The sequence below is a fragment of the Penaeus monodon genome, chromosome 13 (genome assembly GCF_015228065.2).
Source record: "Penaeus monodon isolate SGIC_2016 chromosome 13, NSTDA_Pmon_1, whole genome shotgun sequence".
Taxonomy (NCBI): Eukaryota; Metazoa; Arthropoda; class Malacostraca; order Decapoda; family Penaeidae; genus Penaeus; species Penaeus monodon.
Genome location: NC_051398.1, coordinates 50,013,509 through 50,021,008, shown reverse-complemented (window position 1 = coordinate 50,021,008; position 7,500 = coordinate 50,013,509). Strand labels below are relative to the sequence as shown.

Sequence of the window (7,500 nt, the reverse complement as noted above, 5' to 3'; positions counted from 1 at the left end):
TTGAGAATTTGTCCCAAAATTTCCCATTCTTCTTTTACTTCAAAGACACTGCTACTATTTTGTGGCAAACACGGCTCTACAAAGACATTAACATTTGCAAAAGATAAACTTTTTATTGTGACCTAACTCTTCTGATAATATAATGTAATGCTAAATATAATACATTTTTTTTCGAAATTTACATTACCAGATTTTGGATTTATGGTCATGAGTACACATAAGATCAAAGGGGATACAGGCTCATTGCAGTGCAGCAAAAGATGAACCAATGTTATCCTTGGCTTTCAAAAAATGCTTGCTCTAGCATTACAAAAATAAAGAATAAATTAGATACATGTAATTAGTTATCTCTGTATGTATGTATGTGTATGTGTATGTGTATGTGTGTGTATGTGTGTGTGTGTGTGTGTATGTGTGTGTGAGTGTGAGTGTGAGTGTGAGTGTGAGTGTGAGTGTGAGTGTGAGTGTGAGTGTGAGTGTGAGTGTGAGTGTGAGTGTGAGTGTGAGTGTGAGTGTGAGTGTGAGTGTGAGTGTGAGTGCGAGTGTGAGTGTGAGTGCGAGTGCGCGCATGAGTGTGCATGTGTGTGTGCATGTTTGTGTGTGTGTGTGTTTGTGTGTGTGTAGGTATGGGTATAGGTGTGCTTGTGCATGTGAATGTGTGTGTTTATAGGTGTGGGTGTGGGTGCATATTTCTTTCTTTCTTTCTTTATTCATTTATTTATTTATATATTTATTTATACATAGAGATAGTTATATAGATAAATATATAGGTAGATATAGACACAGATACATAGACAGACTGATAGATTTATCTACTTATCTATTTACGTACTGATTTATTTATATATTGCAAAAAATAAACTGTATGAACACTGGCTTCTCTTGTACGAAGGTCTAAAACTTTGGTTCGACTGCTGTCACCTTTTCTCTCAGTGAAGCTCTCTTGTTAGATCATATTAGCACACATATTTTTGCCATTCAAATGTTTTCGTACAACATGTGACACAACTTTAAGTTTGCTTTCTTGTCTAAAGCCAGCATCAGGGACCACAAGGCTTTGTTCACCTTACCTCCTTCTGGCTGCTACTTACTGTCTTGTCTGGTGAGAGGTGGCAGAGTGAAGGCAAAAAAGTATGTCATGGCATATATCACATGGAAAAATGTACTGGTATATGCTTTCCCTTACATTAACTATTGCACTGCTTTTGAATTAATGAAATATTTGTCAAAGAATCCTGAGATAAGTCATTCTACTTCAACATCAGACTGGCAATATTATTCAAATGATACAATTTCTAACCAGTCTTACTTGCTCAAAATGTATTTCTCTCCCTTATTCAGTTATTAATTAAATACCTTCTCACTCTTATTCTAAATACAGGAACAGATCTTTAGGCAAATGAGCTTAAAGGATAAAGGTTGAATTGTTATCTTCCCTGTTCTTAGCCACATTATGCAACAATTCTTGTCAAAATTAAAGTTATGAATCAGCTGAAAGCTTCATAAACCAGAGAGATATAACTTAAGTAGTCTTGCATCTGGTGAATTTGCATTTGGTTAATCCACATTACATGACTGTCACCAAATGCTACCATACACTGCATTTTGACTACCAAAATTCACATCTGACAACTATATTATCACTGAAACACAGTCTCCCCTGCACCAAAGAGATTTTTTATTAACTAGTGTAAATAACTGTGCTAAACAAGTAAAACTATGGAGAGACTTTGCTGTTTCCAGAACTAAATAGATTTTTCCCTACTGGTTTGATTATTAGCATTCCTTATTTTTTTTGCCAAATTCAAGGTTTTCCTGTATACCTAGCTGCTTCAAAGTACTGATATTCCTGTCTCAAAGAGATATGAAATTACAAGGTTTTCTATAGCAATCCCAATTAAAATGAGGAAAGTCTTGAGATTTGTCTTATCTAAAGCGTACCACTGATAGTCATCCTACTGTGGGCAATAGCTCAAAATTCTCACTCTTACTCATCTTCCAAAAAAGACTGGTGTCAGGATGACCAACTTAAAAAGTAGTATGTGTATAATGCAGTAATGCACAAGTTGTATTTGCTAAAATGGTATAATTACACTAAGTCAAAGTACTAAATAAAAGAGATGGTACAATATAAATGAAATGACTTAAAATTCAAAAGGAAATCTCCAGCCATCCCTGTGCTTCTTTGTTATAAAGGAAAGCTTTTCATCATCATTGCTATCACTACTATAAAATGTTTGTCGTACAATGTACAATAACTCATATAGAAACCCAACATCTAATATCAAATGTGAAAACATGCTTATCCCACTGATCTATTCTTTTATGTTTGAGCTCATTTTGAAGGCAAGGATTTGACTATTATATCAGTAAAAGAAAAAAATCCCATACACTGACATCAAATACAAAAACAATAAGCTAAAGTTAGTCCATACAATATTTCATATGAAAAATAAAATGATCCTATTTTTTTCTATGACCATCAAAGTTATCTAGAATACACAAAAGTTCTTTTAAAAAATCCTGAAGAAATAGTAAAATAATCAATCAGGTAACATCAGTTAATCCACTGAATCCAGGTGGCGACAATACATCATGAAAAAATTTGGCTGAGAGGCGGGTGATGGGAACTTGATTGAGGGGCAGGTTAACAGGAGAATCTCACAATGGTATACTGATGCCAAGTGGCAAATGACAGGAACATCTTGCCATGAGTCCACAAAGATTTTGTTGGGAGACTCTTTAGGTAGGGTCTCTTGCATCATCTCCATAGGTAAACAAGGGTGGCATGTACCATCCACGAACCATGCCTGGAAGAGCACTGGCTCCATACAGGATACTATAGCTAAAGACAGGGACCTATTCCTGTTCATCACAATTGGCAGTGCAGGGTGTGTTATGGAAAACTGAATAATACAAAAGTATAGAAAATAACACAAATAACAATGTTACTTATCTAAAGCACACCCAAAGAGAAAATATAGAGTTTGCTCAATAAATACAGTCTATTAACATCTTGATACAGTATAACAAATGATAAATACTGACCTTGGAGAATGGCAAAACAGTAAAAATGTAACTGCAAAAAAAGAGCATACAGCATTGCAAAGAGATGGCAAGGAGACTTGATACCCTCCTGAGTGTCCATCATGTGGGCTGGCTCTACAGGCTACATTACCAGGAGAGTTGCTACTCAGGTAAGTCTAACAGCCATATTTTGATCCACAAGCAAGCCACGGGGCACCTGGATCCAACTGGTCAATTCTCCTTAGGAGATACAATGTGGGCATCTTATCAAAAAGTCTTTATCTATTACCTCTCTTTAATTTGGTAATTTTATCCCTGAAAGCGATTCTGTGCTGGGCAACCTGCCCACACAGCAGAGCACATTATTAAGTAATAAGTAACAGCCCTTTTCATTATGATAGTAAGCATGAACAAAATGAGGATAATAGTGCAACCAGACCTGCACTAAATCACATTTCCAATGGTTCATATGTGCAAAAGACCTTGAGTTATTGTGGCTGGATCATACTATGGTTGTAGTGCAGAGTTGAGTGCATGACCAGCAGTAAGCATATGCACTTGGTGAACAACCAGTTTGTCCAAGACGTGGATGTCATGTCCCCTGGGGTAATGAGTTTAAAAGTATAACGCAGACAGCAGAGAATAGAATAAAGATTTCCTAATATTCTTTTTCAATCCCTTCTCCACCTTTTGTAATTCTTAAACACAAGACACTACATTTCTAACTAATAAAGGATTAACTTATATTGAACCCATCGTCATTCATCCCACGGAGGCTATAGATACCTTGATTCATCCAATCCAAAAGGATCTGGACCATGAATTGGTCATAATGCTTCCTGTGTGCAACTTGCATAAATTACATGAAGAGTTGTGATATCCACCAATGATCCCTCACAAAGAGAGAGAGTCTGAGTGAGAGAGTGAGAGAGTTAGAGACTAAAAGAGTGGGAGAATGAGAGTGAGAGAATGAGAGAGGGTAAGTGAGAGAGAAAGAGAGTGGGAGAGTGAGAGTAGAGTGAAGTGAGTGGAGAGTGAGAGTGGGAGAGAATGAGAGAGAGAGAGAGAGAGAGAGAGAGAGAGAGAGAGAGAGGGAGAGAAGAGAGAGGAGAGAGAGAGAGAGAGAGAGAGAGAGAGAGAGAGGGAGAGAAGAGAGAGAAGAGAAGAGAGAGAGAGGAGAGGAGAGGAGAGGAGAGAGAGAGAGAGAGAGAGAGAGAGAGAGAGAGAGAGAGAGAGAGAGAGAGAGAGAGAGAGAGAGAGAGAGAGAGAGAGAGAGAGAGTTTAACTCCTTTATTCTGAATAAAAACAGACACTTCCAGAGGGTAGCATTGACTAAACTTGCTAGTTGTATTGAGGTAGCTAAGCTTAAGGGCAGAGCAGTTATGGCATGATAAGGTCATGAGTCAAGCATGTTCATCTCTCGAGTGGACATGATCTTACTTTCTGGCTTTTCACTATACGTCACCAGAGTTGGTCTATTAACACATCAACACAGCCTCAGAGTACAACTGCTGTTGCATGGCATCCCCTCACTACGTCAGTCATTTGAAAGATGCCATTTAGACACCTTGGCTTGCATCCATCCTTTCTTTTTCTGTAGCATCACAGTTATCCCATATGGCAGAGAGGAGTGAGAACTGCTTTTCCTAGAACCTTATAGTACTCACACTTGGCAGTGCATTGTATGAGCTGTATTACACCTCATACAATGCTACTGTGTTACGTAGTGACCTCTAGCGAGAAACCAGGAGGTGAAACCACCACTCCATCCATTAGCTAGCTGGCCTTACTACAACTACCAAGTTCATTCTATTGCTCGTCTGATGCTACCATCCAAAAGGGTCCGTTTCAAAATAAAGAATAAAGGAGTTAAACAGATACTGAGTTTACCTCTGGACCTTACAGATAATACAGTGGTTCTCCTATAAAATAAATCAGAGACCACTATAGGGAACAAAGACACAGACACAGACACAGACACAGGCAGACAGACGACAGACAGAGAGAGAGAGAGAGAGAGAGAGAGAGAGAGAGAGAGAGAGAGAGAGAGAGAGAGAGAGAGAGAGAGAGAGAGAGAGAGAGAGAGAGAGAGAGAGAGAGAGAGAGAGAGAGAGAAAGGGAGTAAGGGTAAAAGGGAAAGGGAAATTAAGAGAAAAGTGGATTAAAAGAAAAAAAGAGAAAGGGAAAAAGTGAGAAAGAGAGAAGAAGAAACTAAGAGAAAAGAAAGACAAAAAGTGAGAAGAGCAAAAACAAAAAAATAGACAATGTCTAAGAGAAAGAGGAAAAAAAAAATGAAGAGAGGAAGATGAAGAGCGGGAAAAAAGGACCAAGAGAGGGAAGGACAGTTTCTGTGGGATCATGATTGTATGAGTTAAATGTGAGTTTGCGTCCAAGAACATGAGAGGGAATGAGGCTGATCGTGAAGATGAGTTCTGTATCAGAATGGCTGTGAGAATGTGTGAATGTGAGTGTGAGTGCAAGTGTGACTGTGTTTTTAAATGTATAAAATCATATTCTTTTGGATTTTTTTTGTTAGATTTCATCTTCAGCCATTATATAATTATTATGTACATTTATACAAGGATAAAAAAGCAGAAAAAATCACTATATGAAAAAAATAACTATAATTTTCATGCCACAACACTGCAGGAAGGAAATGTGAGCAAGTGTTTTCTGCAAAATTACAATGCAAACAGGTGGCAAAGCACTACAGAATGCAAGAATGTAGCTTCTTACTTGCGGCTGGACCAGTTCTGATGAATTTCCCTCCCACCATTTCTGAAATTCAGGCATCGTGCTCAGAAACACAAACTCCTCTGTCTCACCCAAGTCCATGAATGCAAGCCATCTTAATCTCATTCGAGGATTTTGCATATGATGTTTATTCATGTGTTAAAGATTAGCAATTTTTCCCTCTCTTGGTGTTTGCCTTCAGGGATTGGGTGAATTACAGTATGGCAAAAAATAAATAAAAAAACGGGGGGGAAATAAAATGCCTGGAAGAAAAAGCAAGTGTATCCAAGCCCTAATTCCTTTTCAAAGGAGCCAGAGGTAGCCATGCAGCATTGTGCATAAGCAAGCAGAGGTCAGTGTAAAAACTTAGCAAACCTTAGAACTAAAGTGCTTATTCTAGATTATTCATTTTAAATGACTGGAGCTTACTAATTCTCATTTGTACTCATATATCTCATTGTCATTAGTTTTTTTTTTTTTTAAGGAAAGTTTAGTAACCTGAAACATAGTCTTGAGTCATGTGAATACTATATTAAGTCTTTAGATAATGCTACTTTATGTACTGATATATTTTATAAAGCTTCTGTTTAAAAAAATGTCAGTGAAGAAACAAACTGGACTAGAACACATAAAACAATAGCCATCAACAATAGGTGGTGACAGCAAGTCATGCACATGCATAATCTATTTTATTTCCTATCAATCAGTAAAACAAAAGCAGGATTCCATTATGGGTGATCTGGGAGATAAGATTTTACCAACACAAGTCTAAAAGCTTAAAGTTTATCATGTGATTGTTTGAATAAATGACCCCCTAACTTTATTATCTCAGCTACTAGTGAACAATGAGAAAAATAAAAGCTCATTATCTTATCATCGCCACGCAGACTACAAAGAAGAAGCCTGACCTACAAAATCATCATATAAATTACAAAATACTGATGATATAGTGTATTCTCTACTGAAAAAAGGCAAATAAAATCATCAGAATTCTTTTTGACTCTAGGATATTAAGCAATGTCTTTGATCCTAACAAGATACTGAATATTGCCTTTGATTCTAGCAGCACATTCAGTACTGACCTTGATTCTACCAAGATCACATATTCAGATTTATGAAAACAAGGTTGGAAATGTGCAGGCCTTTCCTTTTCCCTGTAATATCAAACTCTAGTAAGTCTATATGTCAGCAGAGAGAGCTTCTCTTTGCTCAGTCACAAGAAGAATAAAGTGGAAGAACTAACAACACTGATTCAGATTCAGCTCCCCTTGGAATTTGGGGTTAGGTGGAGGGAGGGAGGGAGGGAGGGAGGGAGGGAGGGAGGGAGGGAGGGAGGGAGGGAGGGGAGAGGGAGAGGGGGGAGGGGAGGGAGGGAGGAGGGAGGGAGGGAGGGAAGGGAGGGGGGGGAGGAGGGAGGGAGGGAGGGAGGGAAGGGGGGAGGGAGGGAGGAGGGAGGAGGAGGGAGGAGAGAGGAGAGAGAGAGAGAGAAGAGGGGGGGAGGAGGGAGAGAGAGAGAGAGGAGAGAGGAAGAGAGAGAGAGAGAGAGAGAGAGTAGAGAGAGAGAGAGAGGGAGGGAGGGAGGGAGGAGGGAGGGAGGGAGGGAGGGAGGGAGGGAGGGAGGGAGGGAGGGAGGGAGGGAGGGAGGGTAGAGAGGTAGAGAGGTAGAGAGGTAGAGAGGTAGAGAGGTAGAGAGAGAGGAGAGAGAGAGAGAGAGGAGAGGAGAGAATGAGAGAGAGAGAA

At 39.0% G+C, this 7,500-nt stretch overlaps 1 pseudogene; it reads right to left on the bottom strand.

Annotated features, from left to right (window-relative positions):
* Positions 1-7,500, bottom strand: part of LOC119580408 — a 47,285-nt pseudogene that overhangs the window by 5,795 nt on the left and 33,990 nt on the right.